Source organism: Protopterus annectens, chromosome 5.part1, assembly GCF_019279795.1.
Source record: "Protopterus annectens isolate FY-2018-M chromosome 5.part1, PAN1.0, whole genome shotgun sequence".
Classification (NCBI taxonomy): domain Eukaryota; kingdom Metazoa; phylum Chordata; order Ceratodontiformes; family Protopteridae; genus Protopterus; species Protopterus annectens.
Window position 1 is genome coordinate 530,814,282 of NC_056736.1, and position 20,192 is coordinate 530,834,473.

The following is a 20,192-nucleotide window of genomic DNA, read 5'->3' on the forward strand; positions in this document are numbered from 1 at the left end:
AAAGTTTTTTTTTTCAGAAACTAATCTCAGCTTTTGATATTTAGGCAATACGTTATGGTAAGCAAACTACACAGATAAAGAAACACACTGAGAACATAAAAGCTGACTTTCTGTAGCAAACTAATTTTAAACAGTGAGCATTTTGACACATGGCACATGCTTTCACCCCTATATAAAATGAACATATGCTGCAGACGTAGTCTTTATTTTTTTAATCTTGAGATAAAGAATTACTTTACACCTGTCTCTGGGCAGGCTGTATCACAACAGAAAACACATTTAGGAAAGAGTTAACTAAAACATTCCATCAAAGGGAACTCTGCAGCTGACATGGCAAGACATTGCATAATTTATTTGCATTTGGAAAATGCACGCAAGTCGGTTTCTGTTTTATTTATGATAATGTTTTTGACTTTCATATTCTTGGTTTGGCAATCATGAAAACAATTTAAAAGTTTTGAGATTTCAGAAAAGTTAAGCATTAAGATTTCTCCCTCCTTTTCTGTATTGGTTTGGTCCATTACTACACTGGTTCCTGCTCTACAGGAAAGGTATAGCTTCTCTTAGTGTTGTCAGGTGAGCTTGGTAGTTGCTGGAGGCTGATTTAAGGCCATTGATCTTTCTTTAGTTTGTAAATAAACTTTCTGATGAGGTTTACTGAAGAACAGCTAGAAGGACACTGAGCTGTGGAACTGGAGACAGGTGGTTTGCTTTCATTATACTGACAATTCATGTCCTGTGCATTATTGAAGAAAGTGGGGAACGGAAGCCCTTGAGCGACTAAGGTAAGATTTGTGAATGTTGTGCTTTGTGCTTGTTTGCACTTTATTCCCAGGTTTAATAATAATAATAATAATTATCCTGATAATAATGTAGTAAAGTTGTATTTATTGTCATGCTTTAAAGACAGCATGCCCTGCTCATGTTTGTACTTGTATACCTTTCATCATTAGAGTAGTGTCATAACTTGTTTGAGAAGTGGGAAGATGGAGCTTAAGTAAATATACATTGTGTTACTCTGTGACTAGTAAATGTCAATCTGGAGCTAATGTAGGTCAGAACATACAAAGTGTGTCTGGTTGAGTGCTGTGCCAAAAACAAAAATCTCCCTAATGCAGTGCATTCATCCCTTATACTTTTAAAGGGAGATCAGTTTAGTTGTTATATTTTTAATTATATTTACAAAATGTTTTCTGTTGTTTGCTAATTTTGAAAGGCATTATGGAATTCACATTTAGAGCAGGACAGTTAAACTGTATTGGACACCAGGAACTTGTTGGAGTACAATCTTCTGACAGAACTGAGATACTACACACAGCATAAGTTTTCATCAGAGTATTCACTGTTTACAGACTCAGTACATATATATCACATACCACCTTTGGCTTACAGCACACTCAGATTTATAGATATATCACTGTCCTGTAAGATTTTCACAACATTAAAACTACCCTGATCTATGTTATTTCAAAGGATGTGGTGGTTTGTGCCTATATGTGCTGCTTATAGAACTGCCTTAAAATTGCAAGCTTTGTATTTGTGAAGAAGTGTTACAGCCTGTAACTACAAAGTTCATACTGACAGAACTGGAAGGAAAAAGCGATACAGAAAATGACAGCTCTGAATAGCTGTAAGGAAGGCTTTCTGAAGGACAGGGAAATGTTTGTTTGCTGTCTGCAAGCTGCCGGGTAGCTTGGAAGGCAGAATTGAGTGGAAGGAAATCTTAGTTTACCATCAAACTAAAATCAAACTAAGGTTGGAAGGTTGGTGTAATAGTTAAGGTGTTTACCTTAGAAACACAAGGTGCAGGGTTTGATTCTCAAATGGGGTAACTGGTTAGGCTTAAAATGTCTCACAAGGGCAGGTAGCCTAGTACTAATCTATCATGATCTATAAACAGGTGGTAGTATATGGTGATGGAAACAGAACTGAGTAGACTCTACATGAGGCAATTTCAGCCATGGAAATAATTTTGATATCCTGACCACTCCCCCCCCCAAAAAAAAAGCAGTTGTGCTTAAGTTGATAAATTCTGTCTTAACTAAAAGGTGTAGTATGCTGTGTTGAACTTGGAGGGGGGGCAAGGTTTCATCAGAGTGATGACTGCTGTCTTGGGTATTTATGGGCCACCACTGCCATTGTAGGGCTTATTGTGGGACCACTGATTCCATATGAGAGAAGAGGAATCTGACGTAAGGGAAAAGTGCTGTGTTGCATATCTCTTAAGTGATTCAGATTTCACAGAATGTCACTATTTTTGTACCATCCCTCATAACATTTTTGATGTTTCTTGTGAGTCACTGAAGAGTACTGTCAGTTTGTAAGGTCAGAAAAATTGTTCTGAAAATTGTGCATGTTAATGCAAAACCTATTTTTGTATTAACTTTTTAAGTGAATTAGAGTAATATTTAAAATGGCCCTGATATTGGCCCATTGTCCCCCCCTTAGTTTTGGTTTGTCCAGACGTCTTGGGCAGAGAAGTTGAAACGTATGCTGTGAGGAACCAGAAATGGAGACAGCACCAGAATATCAGTGTATGCATTTATGGCACTGGACGTGCTACACTACAGATGCCTTTATGTAGGAGTCAGCAAGGCTAATGAGAATACAGACAGCAGATGCAGAGTAATGACATGGATGAAGACAAGTTGTAAGGTGAGTTGTTTGAGGTTATCCACAGGGTGAGAGCTACCACAACAATTGAGATGTATGTGAGTGCTAATTCAGAAAGATTAATGTGTATGAAAATGTGTGAAAAAAGATTGGTGTTGCAGTCACATGCACCCTTATATATGGACCATTGTGATGCTTCCTCTTTGCCAGGAAGGTCCTGCTCGAAACAAGACTGTTGCAAGAAAGGAATTCTGTACTGTTTTATAAATAAAATATGCACAAGAAGGGAAACTGTAATGTCTCATAATGTGTCGATCAGTTACTTATCAGGGAAAAAAGAACAACATTTTTGGAGGGGTGCAAACCCCATACTCACTCACTCACTCACTCACTCATATTCCCTGCTATTTATATATACCAATTCCATGACTGCACTACAGTGGAGAAATGTCAAATTCCCTTATCCCAGCTGTAACACAGCTGGCATGTTGGGGTCAACATTTTTCCTAGGTTTAACAAGTTGTCTATAATATATTATATAACCCACCTTCTGTTAGTGGGTATTATTGGATGGAAAGAATGGGTGCAGTAAGTACTGACAGGAGCACCAGTAATGGCTGAGGAGGAGAAGAAAATCTTTCTTGAAGTCCATGAGCAGGCAGCTGAAAACATCTTGCATTTTAAGTGATATCTGGTTACTTTCCATTGTTGTACATAAAATACATATAGCAGCACATAAAGTACAAGCAGTTAATATTACAAAGCAGTTTGAATGTACTTACAGTACTTAATATAGCACAGTACTCAATGAAACATTTAGAATTAGTTACTGGATAATTGAGTTCCTAGCAGTATATTCAGTATGATGTCTTGGTTGAAAATTTTAGGAATTCCGTACACCTTCAGAAAGAATAAATGAAATTAGTAAAATGAATATGATAGGCCATGTGAAAATAAGGATATGGAAGAGAAGAGAAGTTGTCAGGACTATAATACAGAGAAGAACATTGGCACTGAATAGATGCACTGTTTTAGATCATGTTCCACATAAAGTCATAATAGTAGTAGAAGATGCCCTAAGAGATGATATATAAAGTGACTGGAGTTCTAACCAGGATTATTGTCTCTGCCTTCCCACTGATTGCCAGGATAAGCTCTGGCTCCCCACTGACTAAAAAGTGTAAAGGAGGTATTGAAGCATGGATGAATGAATAAATGAATGAATAAAAAAACAGCACTAAATGCTAGCTGGACTGCGGTGGTGGTGCTGCGGTAGCGTTGTCGCCTCACAGTTAGACGTCGCCCATTTGATTCTCAGTTAGAGCGTCTTCTGTGTGATGTGGTGACATGTGTGAATGGGCGTTCCTTTGTTGAAGGTTGTGCGTTAGGCCCGGCAAGCCAGCATGTAAAACTCTACTGCCAATCATTAGCGGACCGGAGTTCCGCTGTGGCGACCCCTAACCGGGAAAAGCCGAAAGAAACAAACAAACTAAATGCTAGCCGGCATTAGTTACTTACCTTCTGATGCCACATATAAAAAGTCTGTCATGCTGATAACAGCTCTTTAGTTTTAAAATTAAGGGACCTAGTTGTTGCTCCAATCCTGTATTTTCAGGAAATGAATTGCAATAAGTGGCAGTGAAAGAGGTCTTTGTCTGACGTTTCTGCAGTAATTGGTTACAAGAAATTTAGCTACAGATAGCCTCAAAATGTGGGTTTCTGAGATGGAAGGATACATAAATGCAAAGCAATGTATTTACAAAAGTCAAGTAAATAACTGTTTCTGTTGCTACTGTTTTTTTTTCCCCTTTGTGTCATACTGACAAACATCTCAGTACTCTATACCCTTTGCTGGGTCTTCTTTCACTCCAGTAACCATCCCTGATTAATGTCCAACTTCAAGCCTGGGCCAGTGAGAAGCTTAACATCATGGGGGGGGGGGGGCACTGCTGTCTAACTTTCAGTGCAGGTTTTTATTGTCTTTTATGACCTCCCCGAGACCAGGGCTACTTCCCTCATTGGACCACACCTCCTCTTAGGTAGCATCATTGTTGAATGCCATCACTCCCTACCAGTGCCTCAGATACCTGAAATTCTAGTCAAATCCTGGTTGCCTAGACCCTAGGGCTTTATCCCTCTATGTCATGGTGCTGAGAGATCTAATAATAGGCACCATACAAAATTAAAAAATAGTCATAAAATGTGAATACATTAAGAAACTAATTACCGCTACTATGGAACAGTCCCCATCCACATAAGCAAAGTTCTTCTCTGTCCATATTCATGTGCAACATAGATCTATGCATGGTAAACAGACAATTTACCCAAGGACTGACCCTGTACTGCTAATGGACAGAGGCAGCTCCTAAATGCTTTATCCCATGCATGGTTCCCTCAAATTATCTATGGTATGATCCCAGTTATTCTCATTTGAGGTAATCTATAATTATCAACCATCACATAAAAGTCTCACTCATTTGTTACAAATTGTGAGTGATTGTTCCTAAATAATCACTAGATTAATGCTTGGAGTAATTGGAAAGAGGCAGAGTAGAATGACTGGGTTGGGCCTCTGCCTTATCCAGATAAAATCTAAGGTGACGGCATTTCATTGAAGTGCAGATGGTACCCAGGACATTCCTATAAGGGACTGAGACCAACACAGTGGTTCTGTGAAAGGGATATGCCACTTTTTTCTTTTTAATTGATTCTGGTGATCTTTCACCCTATGATATCACTGAGTAGAACCCTATATGTAATAAAAGAGACCCCAGAATTGAGCTGCATAGGATTCCGGGGGGGGGGGGATGATGATGAAGAAGAATTCATCTTTGAAACCATCCTTGACTCTAGTTCTTAGCAGAGGGAGTTAACACATGCGCACTAGGTAGACTATAACCCACAGCAGAACTTAAGACACTGTAGAAGGACCTTTTTGTCAGCAGTTTCAGATCCTGATGGGTGATCAGGTAAGAAAAAGGTAGAGTGCAGTCTTTGATGTGTCACTACAGTAAAGTTGTTAAATGCACTAAACAGTGCAATTTCAATGCTGTGACATATAATGATAGTAATAATAATAAAAAAAAAAAACTTTTGGATCTTTGTGAACATCAGTCGACTCGTATGGATCTCGGAAAGAGTGGACATAGGATTCCTGATTGCATAAAGAGCTTTTTTTGATACTCTTGCTAACAAATGGAAGGTTAGAGATTGGTAGAAACATTTTCAGAGCTTTGAGAGTTAAAGAAAAAAAACATCTTTAAGGACTGGAATTACAGATAAATGGGAAGATACCAGTCCTTAATGAGTTTTTTGATAATTTGGTTAATAACTGAACTTAGCACATTAAGGCAGGTAATAACCAGTCTGGCAGGAGCAGGATCCAGTTCGTAGGTGGAAGGATGCAATGTAGAAAGCAGGTCCTTTCAGCTCAGCGTAGCCACTAAAATTAAACTCCAGTTGGCTGCAGGCCATGTCATTAATGGTGCAATCACAAACACTCTTATACTTAGTTCACTCTCCTCTCAGCAGCAGCAGCCAGAACATCCATGACCATGATTAGAACATGCACTTTGTGTCCTTACTTCTGGCTCTAAAAAGAACTTGCAGGTAACCACAAATAGAATCTGTTGGTTCATTAACTTAGCCTTTAGACTTGAACACCATTGTGCTGTTGTGAAAAAAAAAAAAAGCTGAATGGCTACCAGTGTAACAAAGATCTGATCCAGTCTTAGGGTCACTTCTGCATCAACTGCAACATTCAAACTTATTTTCTTAGCTAACAAGAAGGCTTACAATTAGAGAAAGAACACTCTGAAACTAACTCTGCTTACTTCCTTCATAAAACTGAGAGTGGCACTAACCACAGTTTCTCAATGTTAGGCCCCCAAAACATGGGCGTCCATTCTTGCCTCCATTGAAGATGCATGCTCCTTTCCCAAGTTTAGATCAAAGCTTAAAACATACTTGCAAAATAAAGGCATTTGTAAATGCTTCAGCATCGGACAATAACTTAAACTTCCTAGAAAGCAAGTTAAGAAATCCACCCCTTTTAACCCATTCAATACTCAATACAGAAAGCCCACTCAACCTCGTAACCTTCTCAATACCAATTACGCAAGCAAAATAAATAACTCCTTGTAAATATAGATATATATCTCTATACCACACACAGGTTTAGCTTTAGTTGACCCCCCCCCCCTTTGCTACTACAACCTCACTTCAGTTCCTTAATGCGTTCTCTTGCTGTCTACTATACTATTAATTGGGTCTACTTCATTTGCCCTAACTTCCGATTGACCGACACCAAATGACCGACACTTCATTTGAGCGACAAGTATTATTGGCAAGTAAATGGGATATGCCCCCTTCCCCACTGTAGTGCGACCCTGGAGTTAGAATATATAGTTAGGGGGGGTGTGGGGCGTGACACTTCTCTGTGTGGTGAAAACTTTAACCATTGTACCATCCCACAACCCTACATTTTAAAAATAAAGCATCACTGAGTGTAATAGCTTCCTTGGTATGTTTCATATATAAAGTAACACTATATGGCATCCGTGAGCAATGAGGGCAGGCATTCAGAGGTGTGCATCGCTGATGTCATGCAATCCCCCATGGATGTTGTTGTGAGTCATCAAGACCCCTTAGGCAAGTACATGAGTGATGACTTGCTGAGAGAGTGTGCTGTTAATATGAAATTCCCACACCATATTAAGTCAGAACTGTGACTGGAAACCTAAACTCAAATGCAACCTATTTAGTCTAACCTGCTAACTGGTTAGATGCCATTTTATCACTTCTATCATGTCCAAGTGTGATACTAATTAAGCATCCAAAAACTAAATGGAAAGAAGAAAAATGACTTTGTTGTATCAGCATGAAATTCAGGGTCGAGAGTTCACATTTTCAGCCAGTAAAACAATGCAAGTTATTTTAGTACACAAAACACAACTAGTGTCTAATTGTGGTGCTATTTAAGCTTCCAAAAACTAAATGGCAAGAACAAAGGCGACTTTGTTGTGTCAACATTGAATTCAGGTTCAGTAGTTCACATTTTTAGCTAGTTAAAGTATGCAAGGTGTTGTAACACACAAACAGCACCATCTGTGAAGCTAGGCTCATAACTGGACAGGATACTTGGATACAATTTCTTTAATTATATTATTAATGAGCAGTTTTACAAAAATGGCATCTGCATGTTATTTATGCATGGAATTCCATGAAAGCCCTTCCTTCCATGTGAAAAAAATTTGTGGTATTCTTATTCTGAATCCACGGTCTCCCCACCCTGTTGTATACCATGATATCTACAAGTACCAGTCGACAAGTCATTAGAGGAAAAACTCTATATAGTACAAATTACATCCAGGAATTCATCAAATACAAATGGAAAATAATTGTTGTATATTAGAGCAAAGCAAAATACAATAATCTTGCAACCAAAGTATTATCAGAAAATCCGTAAGGAAATATTACTAATAGATAAAAGTAACTTTGAATTACAAACTCATCTTTTCCTTCCTCCCCATGAAACAACCTAGCAATAATAATGACAACCTTAATGAATTAAGAACTCCTCTCACCCCTACTTTAAAATAGTGTAACATTTATTGAAAGTCCGGATCTCTTCTCCTCCCGGAAAACAGAGTAGCATTTGTTGAGAAGTCCAAGTTAAATCAATTTAAAAAACAATAATCAACTAATATTAAAAAACAGTAATCCACTAATAACAGATAAAACAACCTCGATTAATTAATCTCTTTCTTTCTCTAATCCCCCCATAACAGTGTAGCATTTATTAACCCCCATAACAGTGTAGCATTTATTAGAAGTCCAGTCAATAGACATAATCAAGTAACATAGATGTAAACAGCCTTGATGAATCAAGAGCTCGTTATCTGACCCCACCCACCATAAAACAGCCAGCAAAGTCCCCAACTGCCCTATATAGCTACAGCAATAACCAGAATTGGCAGCAATGACAGGAGGATACCCCAAAGTTTTGCCTCTTTGCCATTCCTTACAAGTCTGTTATCACTTCTCATCAGATGGAATAAGAGAGTGTGAATTAATATGCATTTTTCTGAAGTTTTCTATTATAATTCTAATTATCTTCATTAAATGCAATTCACCTCCTGCTTCTCCAAAAAGGTAATTGTTTAAAAAAAGTCATTAAGCCAAACTACATTTATGCATTTGATCTACATTACATTTTAATTTGACTCCTCCACCAGTCCACTATACCTGGCAACTGTCCAGATTTTTACCTCATATTTTTTCATCTGTTTCCCATAAAATTTTTGGTTTTCTGGCGGAGCACTGGTGATTGAAGTCACTAAATAATGACAGCCACTTCCTTTTCTTCAGAAAATGCATGCTAGTAACATAACATGAGAAAGTGAGTATGCAGGTGATGCATATTTAGTCTGGTGAAAATATGGCTTTGTAGAGGACCATTAATTTTTGATGTCACTGATATGTCAATCCAAAGATTAATGCTGATGGTGACACCTAGTTACTTGGTATTTTAGATTGTGTCTAGTTTTATATTCTCTGGGGATAGTACAGCAAAGTTATATTGGTCAGGAGATGACATTTTGGATAGGTGGAGTATAGCTAGTCTTTTTAGCATTGAGTATTAAGTCTGAATTTAGCAGGCAATACTCTAGAAGAGTATGAAGCATGAGTGACTGATCTGAAGCTTATTTAAGGAAGGGGCTATGCAAATGGGTGTACAATTATCGATGTACTGAATAATAGAGAGGCCTGATGCACTGTTATTAATGAATATATTGAATAATAAAGATGCAAGTATAGATTGATGAGCCCACTTATGCTCACAAGGAGAAAGGCTGAGTGTGCGATTAGCCACTTGACATGTTGGCTTCTGGGGTTCCTGTTAGATGACCAAAGGTACATTCTTTCAAATGCGTCTTGGTCGAACTTGAAAAGATGAAAAGGCAAAATGACGAAGTGGCATATAAGCAAATTTTTTCCCTGGGAAAGAAATTGCTTGGCCGCATCCGTTACTTTGCAGTTTTCATCACTGTAGTGCAATCTCAGAGTTTGTATATTTAAGTAGGATGTGTGTTGCGTGGGGGGGCACAGCCCCCCCATGTCGGGGTGTGGGTAGTGAAGGCCCCCACTTTATGTTTTAAGTGTATTTTGTTTTTCTTTTTTTTTTTTTTTTTTTGGAACAGCAATTTTATTTATTTATTTTTTTTCCCCTTGGAAAAGATCGCTGTTCTAAGCATTTGAGTTTGTAAGCTTTCGCTTACATAGGGTCGATAAATCATCGTTCACTTTTCTAAGCGTTCGATGATTTAATATAGACTCTGCTTCTGTTATCAAGGTGGCCTTTGAACTGCAGAGTGGTCCCATTGGACATGTGAAGGTGTTTGAGGGTATGGTGCAGTAGGGGATTGGAAACTGAGTCCAGTACTTTGGAAAGGTCCAAAAAGGTTGCTGAGGCTAGTTGTTTGTTGTCACAGTATGCGTTAATAGTATTAAGAACGGAAAGCAAAGTGTTTTTTGTACTGCAGTTTTGTCAGAAACTGTGCTGCATAGTGGCATGTTGTTTATTTTCAAGGAGCTACTTGAGTAGCTGACAGTGAACACTTTGCTCCAGTATTTTTGATAGCTGAGTGAGAATAGCTATAGGTCTGTAATTCCTTAACTCAGTTATAGTGCCTCCATCATCTAAAGATAGAAGTCTGTTTCAGTCTTTGATGCTCACCAAAAGTGCTCTTCTCAGAACCCACAATGTGCCCTGAATTAACCCCTGCAATTCATACAGTTATATGCATCATTCAGTAGCATATCTAAATATGATTGTAAATGCTTTTTAATAAGACCTGTTGCTCCTACTACTATTGTAAATGTCTGGGTATCCTTCTTCCACATTGCCCTTGTTTCTGCCTGCAAATCCTGGTATTTTATGACTTTGTATGTAAGCCACTGTAATCAATGCATGTAGCAATTTCAATGATCAGTGCTACTTTTGCCCTCTTTTTATGGACTACGATACCTGGTTTTCTCTCATCTGCTTTTTTGAACTGCTGTAATGGATGAACCCGTAAGATAAAAGCTTCATCATTCTCTATAATGCTTTGTGGCACATGTTTTCAATGCTTCTCAACTACTTCAGTATTTTAATGTTTGTACAATTCTCAATGCAACAGTCTTGCTACATTGTCTTTCAGTATATAGCCCCTCTGTCATCTGTGTATCCTAGTCAACAAGGTGTGTGACTTCTTTCCAATTCTTTTTTACAAAACCTACATTTGTCTGTTTCCCTGACATGCTCAAAGGACTTTGAAAACTAACGTGTACGTAGCCCACTATCCTGCCTTTCATCTTTTGGTTTAAATTCACCTCTCCTTAACCATTTCTGTGTGAGATCCTGATTGACATGAAGTTGTTCCAGGTGTTTTCTGTACTTGTAACTATATTTATGCCGTTTCCATATTTCTTGCTTTCTCATATGATCTTTCTGTGTGAGATCCTGATTGACATGAAGTTGTTCCAGGTGTTTTCTGTACTTGTAACTATATTTATGCCGTTTCCATATTTCTTGCTTTCTCATATGATCTTTCTCCTTATATTTTTTTATTTTGTTTTTTCACACATTCACTTGCTGCCTGATTTTTCTCTGTTTCTGTTTTGATTTCCATTTCTGCCTGACTGTGATGTGCTTCTGCTAAACTAAGCAGGAAGTCATCTTACATTGTTCTCCTTTTGTTTTAAAACTTTCACTATGTTTGGATCTGATGTGGTCAGCAGATACCTTTGCAGGCCTGTGATTGCAGATCTATATATGTAATCCGTTTTGAGGAGGCCCATACCTCCTTCACAATGAGGACTATATAATCTTGTGATACACTGATTTTTAAATATTTGATGAGTTTGAAGCATTTTTCTTCTTTTTCTCTCCCAATGATCCAATCACTTTTGGAGCCAGTCAAGTCACCAAAAGTTACAAAACTGTAAGCTAGAATAGGAAGAGAAAATTGATTTATAGGTTGGACTTTTGTTGCTAGATATCGGGGCTGTTTTGAGGATTAGTTTTAATTTTCTAAAATATTCTTTACTGAGTTTTGTTCTGATTTGCTCATGTTTAACTGTTGATCCTTCATTAATTTCCAAATATGTATATACTCCTTCCTGCTCAGTTTTCTTTATACAGTAAACTCTCCGTTAACTGGCACGCATGGGGATTGGTAGATGCCGGATAACTAGTTTCTGGTTGCTTGAGAGTTACTACTAAATGTAGGCCCGACTAATACTGTACCCTATACTATTTGTTTGGTTTGACTTGTTCTCAGGTTGGGGAGAGAGGGGAATTTATTCCTATCTTTCTTTTTAAAAGTCTAAAACTCTAAAAACGTAAGGTATATTTCTGTAAGGGGGAAACAAAGTGCAACACATGAAAATTGTTCTGTATTTCCTTGATTTTTTTAAATTAATTAATTTATTTTTTTGCTGGTTGCTTGAGTTCTGGTTAACTGAGAGTTTACTGCATCACATTCCTGTCCCAGTCTGATATTTTCTTGGTGCAGCAGATTTCCTGCTTTAAATGTTGCTTTTGCACATTTGTCAAGACCAAATGACATTCTTATATCATCTGAAAAAGGTTTGACCACTTACAGTTTTGTTTTCAGCTCCTCTTCTGATGAACTATGCATTTTTTAATCATCCAAAAAGATGAAAAGTTGTTAAACGTAGGTCATGGCTACAATTTGGCTCCCAGAAAACAACTGTCTGTTAAGTAGACAGCTTAATGGGTTAAAGGCAAGACAAAAAGGCAGCAGTTGCAAGGAGTGAAAGGGACAGAATTATCTCTGGGATAATAATTTGTCCTTTATTGTGGCTTAGCTGCAAAGTGTTTGCCACTGGTTGCTTAATGTAATTGATCAGTATAGGGTATTTCTTTTACGGGTGGCCACGGTGATGCAGCGGTTAGCGTTGCCGCCTCACAGCAAGAGGTTCTCCGGTTCAATTCTCAGCTGGGGTGCCTTCTGTGCAGAGTCTGCATGTCCTCCCTGTGGTCGTGTGGGTTTCCTCCGGGTGCTCCGGTTTCCTACCACATCCCAAAGACATGCTGTAGGTGGATTGAACACTCTAAATTGGCCATAGGCATGAGTGCGTGCATGTGTGTGCCTTCTGTGGAAGGTTGGGTGCTGGGCTGGCAACTCGACACTGTAAAACTCCACTGCCAGTCATGAGCGGACAGGTGATCCGCTGTGGCGACCCCTAACCGGGAAAAGCCGAAAGAAGAAGGGTATTTCTTTTACATCTGTAAACACTCCTTTATCCATGAATGTAGGATGCTGCCAAATGCTTTATTTTATAGAATATCCATGCTATACTTAGATTCTTTCACTTTTTACACTTTTCCTTTATGATTTTACTTAACACAAAAGATTTTTTGTTCCATATGAATTTCTTTTACTACCCTTTTGTTGTATTGCCGTGATTGCGTGATTGCGTTTTTTCCTAAGTAACTGTCAACTCTGTCGTCATCAATTCCAATGTATAATTTATACATTGTCAGAAGGCAAGTTATTGGTCTGTAGTTTTTAGGGTAGCTTGCAGGCTCACTCTTAAGGAGGAGTGTTATTAAAAGGATTTTTGTAGGTATAGAGTATACACACTGGGAAGGCTAGTGCTTCTACTGATAGCTGGATATATTCTACTGGAATATTGTCTTCAGCTAGTATATTTGGCTTTACTTTCTGCAGCAGTCTTTTACGTTGTTGTTGGGAGTGGTTTATGGGTGATGTTAGGGTAGCTGTATGTTTAAGTGGGCTATGGGTAGTGGTGTTTTTGGACAAGTGTGTGTTTTTTTTTTTTTCTTTCTTTTTTTTAACCAGTAATGAAATTCATTAATGAAGTGGAAATTGAAGGTGGCTGCTACTTTTGTGACATTGGGTTAGGCTGGAAAGGTTTTCCTGCTTTTACAAGTTTGTTAACGGAAGCCTAAAAACATTCTGTGTTTTTAGCTGCTTATTTTGTTGACTGAAGTTGTGTTTTTTGTCCTTGTTTATTGGGGGTTTAACTTTATGTAGGTTTGTGTAGTTCTGATAGTTGCAGTGGGTTTTACTGATCTGTCACTGTTTCCACGCTTGGTCTTTTTTTCTTTTCATAAGTTGATTTGTTGACCTATTAAGCCGATGGATAGGATCCAACTATTACTCTTCTTTTCTTGCAAATGTGAATCAGAATGGTTAGGAAGATGTTACATTTCAGCTGCTTTATCTAAAGAGAAAAACTTTACTGGGTGCCAGTCGCACACTTGTAAGAAGATATAAAAGTTTCAGGATTTAAAAGTTTTGTTAAATTATTAACTAGATTTTACTGGAGAGAGTCGGGGGCAGTGCTGCATTACCTAATGGTATATGTGGGGTGCTGGTGGTGGTAGTCACTTGTGATAACAGGGAGAGTTCCTGCTTCTTGGGTTTTGCCTGGATTAGAGACCAGAATCCAGTTTACAGTTATGGATGCAATTACAACCTTGTTAAACCTGGTTGGTGTTTTAATATCAGTAAAGTTGTAGAGGTTCGCTCAGTACACTGACGATGCATGTAACAAGTTTATCAGTTGATAATTAGGTTACTAAGCATGATAGCTTTGAGTTAATTTTTTTTTGAGAGTCGGGATAGCATATCCTCAGAAGTCTATGGATTTCTTTTTAGGGGGATGTATAGGCATATGATACACATTACTTTCTTTGAGCTAATTTGATGGAGGCTAATTAGACAATCAGCATTGTCAAAGAGGGGTATCTTGTGTAGATATGGCTACATTTGTAATTGTACTGTGGTACTTGATGGTTACACCTCCAGCTTTTTGTTTTGTGATCAAGCCTTGGGGTACTCTGTCTTTGTGACAGAATGCCTTAATTTTTAATTGCTTTAACCGGTTTCTGTAATTCTAAAGATATCTGGGTCTGTTATGCTGCCCACGAGTAGAGTTTTTTTATTTCTTATTACAAAGACTTTGCATGTTGAAGTTAATAAATGTTATGTCTGAAGTTATATTCTGGACTTTGGATTTATTTTATTTATGTTTTTCTGGACTGTGATTGAGGACATGGTGCTTTGAGTAGCACTGGGGTCAGGATTGGGTTGCTTAACCCCACTGATTGAACATTGCAGTTTAGCAAGGATAATAAAGATGGTGGAGAACAGACTATTAGGTTTTCAACAAAGTGAGCGTGAGATCAAGTACCATTGTTTGGAGTTGCACAATGCAGACAAATTTAGTTTTCAGCAAATGTACATCTGTGCATCTCTTACAGGAATGGACAAAATGTGCCCAAATCATACTCTTTTTCTGCCAAAGATTTCACGATTGTTTGTGTTTGTCAAGAAAACCAATGTAGTAACTGTTGGGGATTTAGTGATAATGAAGACTGTTTGTTCCATGAACTGAATGTTTAATTTTGTGTTCTTTATTCTTTTATTCAGAACTATAGTGGGGCACTTCTAGTGGGACTCTACCCACAACCATCTGCAGGATGGTAAGTGAACAGAGGATGCTCATTCATCTGTTGATGAATGGCTCCTCTAATGCACATTCAGTCAAACTTAAAGTTGTCTGGTTTTTGCAGACAGTCCATACATTTCCTATTCCATCCATGAAATCTAGCTTGAGAAATTTGTGGCACACCATTTTTTTATCAGATGTGTACTTCTGAAACATAAAATATCCCCACTAAATTTAGCAGGATTATTGCCCTTTTATATACTTGTGACATGAGGCAGGTCTTTTGCAGGTTGCATGAAACATGAAAATGTTTAACTGGTAAAATAAAACTCATCCTCAGAAAGTTTGTAACTGGAGTTCAGCATTAAACCATTAATCCTAGGACCCTTGAGCTGTGAGGCAGAAATGTTAGTAAATAAACCATAGTGCCACCCATAGCTCTCAACCTTCCATCTCCAAAATGAGGAACACTAGCCCTCATAATGTGGAACAAATGGGCAAAATGTGGAACACATACTAATGGCTTACTAACAACTTCAACTAGGAAGGCCATAGGATGGTTAAAATAGGCTGGTTTTGCTTATAAAGAGGATCTTTTAATGAATTAATATGATTCATTTCTATTTAACATGGATTTCACTTAAAACAATTCCTATCACTGAATGTGTGACAGTCTTTCAAGGTGGAACTTTGAGGAACATGAACTTTTTAAGACCCCAAATCAGGTACGTTCCTCGTAATGAGGTACACGAGAGGTATGGTGCCACCTATTATTATATAGTAATGACTTGAGTATAACATGGGCTGCTTTTTGCATCATTATGGCCTGGGTTTTATCAGAGAGTAGATACTTGTGATCAGAATTTAAAATAACAAATTAGCATATAATTGTATTGTTTTGTTGATTCTCTATTCACAAACACAATTTGTTACTGTGCTGTTTGGGCCAAGCCATTTGAATCAACCCACGTAGCTAGTTGTTTGCCTTGGGATGCAGACTAAGTGGCAATGTTTTGCTGCAGCTGCCCTCCTTAGCTTATGCAGCACACCTTAAGACCTATTCTGTCATTGATAACTCAGTGCCAAAGTGTGACCTATTAGTTAAAGAACAAGTTATCAGTGCAAGGTATACATTAAATAAATGTTGCATGTAGTTTCAATTTTCAGAACAAAATGAAAGTGGCAGCATTTTACTTTAACCTTCCTTATCTCTGCCTGTTAAACCTGTCATGTACCGTAGTATAAATGACATTAGTAAGGTGTCTGGCATGTACCATAGTATAAATGACATTAGTAAGGTGTCTGGCATGTACCGTAGTATAAATTACATTAGTAAGGTGTCTGGCATGTACCGTAGTATAAATGACATTAGTAAGGTGTCTGGCATGTACCGTAGTATAAATGACATTAGTAAGGTGTCTGGTATGTACCGTAGTATAAATGACATTAGTAAGGTGTCTGGCATGTACCGTAGTATAAATGACATTGGTAAGGTGTCTGGCATGTACCGTAGTATAAATGACATTGGTAAGGTGTCTGGCATGTACCGTAGTATAAATGACATTAGTAAGGTGTCTGGCATGTACCGTAGTATAAATGACATTAGTAAGGTGTCTGGTATGTACCGTAGTATAAATGACATTAGTAAGGTGTCTGGCATGTACCGTAGTATAAATGACATTAGTAAGGTGTCTGGCATGTACCGTAGTATAAATGACATTAGTAAGGTGTCTGGCATCCCCGTCATGTACCATAGTATAAATGACATTAGTAAGGTGTCATGCCAATCTCCATCTCTTTTACTAATGGCATAAATGTTACAAAACCACAGTAAATATTTTTAGCAGTGTTGTGCTCTAGCTACAGCCCCTAGCTTCCTTAGTGTAATTAGGTATTGCACAAACCACAATTTTCCAATTAACCACCACACTTGTAGAACACTTCATTTTGGCCTTTCTTCTCAGTCCTTTACTACTCAAACATTTAAAGTGTCTGACTTTAAAAGACCTAGAAAAACGAGAAGGCTGGATCTACAGCAAAACAAAAAAACCCTGTAAAAGCTTGACCACCCATGCCCAAGCCAACATCCACTCCTTAAAATAACTCTAGTGTATTCAAACTTGTCAGATTTTGGAAGCATTTCTAAGCTTATAAATCTTCCCTGAGGTCATTTAGTCTAGTATTTGCCTATGAAGCTATGAACCTAGAAGTGCTTAGTGCCATTATGGTCATATTTTAGTAGGCCTTGTTCAGCAGAATTTGAAGAGATAGGAGGAAAGATTTTGTCGTCGTTGTTGCTGTATTTGTACCATCACTGGAATCCCTTTTTATGTTGACTGTGCATGCAATTGTCACCACAGATGGTGCTTACATGTAGTACAGGGCAGAATGGCAAGGTCGTCTAAGCACTCTACATCTGCAGTCTCACTCTTTGCGTCTGTAATTTAACAAATAGAGGTGCCTACTGATACCCATTGAGAAGTTATTAATGTTGTCATCCAGTAGCACTGTATACTGAAATACAAAAGCAGTTTTACTGAGACAAGAGAAGTATGCATCAGTCATCATGTTGTCCCTTCTGTGGCAACTCATTACACTTCTAGAGTGACGACTGATGCAAACATTTTGTTTTGTGATGCTACTTCTGTCCATAGCTGGTACTCGCGTGCGAAATGAAAATGGAGACCGCTCCTTGTTTTATTTATCATCATCCTGCATTTGGTGGCTAAAAGAAGAGAAAAAGCTAACAATACACAGGGCATACAATACAAATTTTGCACATTATAAAAGCAAGTATTTTACCTACAGAAATGGTTACTATTATGTGATATGAAAGTATTTAAACCATCTGTGGTATTTTTTAATGTAAAGATAATTTTAGTGGGCTTTTTTCCATTTGTTTTTTAAATCCTGTAATTCATTAAGCCCGATTTATATCTTTTGTTTAGTTGTTAGCCATGCTAGAGCACTGATCACATTGTCCTTTCTGAGGCTCTGACAGGGACCACTATCTGCTAACTGGTGCATTTAAAGTAAAGTAATAGATAATAGAAACTGAAGGAACTGCACCCTAGGCTACATAAAGCAGCTCATTAACAGCATTTCTTCTCTAAAATTAGAATAAATTCATTTTTGCAGGGTGTTTCTACCTTTATGGTTTATATATGCAGTAACATTTCTTGCTGGTTCTATAAATTAAATATAAATACTTCTAAGGAGAATGCAACTTTAAGAGCTTGGGTTGGTTCAGTGTTGCTGAGCGTAAGACCCTGACTATATACAGGAAAGATTTAAGTTCGACTAAGTGAATATGCATTAGAGGAACCAGCCATTGAGAGATGAATGCCCTCTGTTCAGTTACCAGCCTGGAGATGGCTGGGGGTAGGAGTCCCATCAGAAGTGCTCCACTTAGGGGACAGCTCAAGACTGCAGCATTTGCAGACTCAGGAAAAGATTGTCAATAAGTTTGCATATAGTCTGGCTGGAATTGCAGGTGTGCACAACAACAGTGTTGTACTGGGTCCAGTAGTGCTGGTATTGCACTGTGCTTTCTGGGTTGTGATGGTGGGGTAACATTAAAACCAAAAAAACAAACAAAATCTAGCACGTCTAGATGACAGCTGTAATCTACTCTTACTTTCATCCCTTAGTCCACATGTCCTAGGGGGCTGGAGGTTAGTAAAGCATGAATAGACTTGGAGAGGAGTTTGATGGTTGTGCTGGGAAGTGACAAAAAATTGCTTTAAACCTTTATTGACCTATATGCCATGTGGATGTGCTTGCTTTGGGGTAGAGGTTAAAAGATAGTCCAAGTATTTTTACTTTTCTGCTTTGACTGTCACTTAACCAACTATAGCTTTATCCCAGTTTTAATGAATCCCTGTATATAGAAGCTGGGCTCCATCTCTGCTTACATGGCTGTATGAGTTCTAAATGACACTGTATCATTGTGGGAAGTCCTTATCTATTAGCATGGGTGCGGGACTTTAAGCACATCTCCTGTATACAACTGTCAGAGTTCCATATCTGATTATGTGACTGCATCAGTTTTAAAAGAGACTAATATATATATATATTTATTAAAAATGTCATGTCTGCTTGTATAACTGCATAGAATTTCAATTGGACTCTAGCATAACTGCAGAAGCTTGGGTTTTAAATGTGTGTGCATGTTTGTTTGTTTGTTTGTGTGTATAATGTATTATTATGTGACTCCATAGGTTTTAAATGCAGCCCTGTGTCATAATTCCCATTTGTTAAACAGGTAGGCCCACTGGACCCGTAGTCTGTTCTCTGGTCACCCCTGAAAAGGAAGTCTGGTTAAATGAGATAAATGAGGGTTGTGGGAATCGAACCCTGTGTCACAGTATTAATAATCTACATCAACTTCCAGACTATACAACACTAGAATCTCCATATCTGCTTATATAGCTATATGTATTTTAAATGAGACCTGTTCCTGCAGAAACACAAGCAACCTCCATCCCCCAACACAACCCAAATGACACATAGCCCACAGACTCAGTGTGCCACTCAACCACAGCCAATAAGGCAAAACAATGTACCCAACACACTAGTCATAGGTGACTCTATAGTCAGGCACACTGATGTCCCACTCACCAGGCTAAACAAGGAGAAGGTTACTGTCAGGTGCCAGGATCCGCCACATAACCCACGCACTCAGGTCACTCCACAACAAGTACAAATATGACTCTGTCATTGTCCATGTTGGTGTGAATGACCTGAGACATACCTCCCTGGACTACATGAAAAGAGACATGGGAAGAGCTCTCCAATCTTGTAGCCCAGGCAGGTATGACCCTAGCCCTGAGTAGCATTCTGCCATCGCCCTGAATGATACCGCAGTACAAGGACAAAATGATTGAGCTCAACAATTGGTTAAGCTTCTGGTGTCATTCTAAGGGGATCCAGTATCTGTCTGCTTGGAATGACATGGTCGACAGACCATGATGCTTTGCCACAGATGGCCTGCACCTGTCACCCCTGGGATTCCGGATACTGGCTAAGGCTCTTGCTGCCCATATAGTGCCTTTTTTAAGCAAAGTTCGAATAACAAATTCACCACCGTA

The 20,192-nt window shown here is 38.3% G+C and overlaps 1 protein-coding gene across 2 annotated transcripts in view; it reads left to right on the plus strand.

The window, feature by feature from the left end:
- Positions 1-484: 484 nt before the first annotated feature.
- GRAMD1C (GRAM domain containing 1C) overlaps positions 485-20,192 on the plus strand; it is a 961,713-nt gene continuing 942,005 nt past the window's right edge. Inside the window, exon 1 of one of the 2 annotated variants that reach the window (XM_044073151.1) lies at positions 485-785. The gene's annotated coding sequence lies outside the window, so the exon portion shown is untranslated. The remainder of the gene's footprint in view (positions 786-20,192) is intronic. The other variant, XM_044073150.1, reaches the window with a different exon arrangement.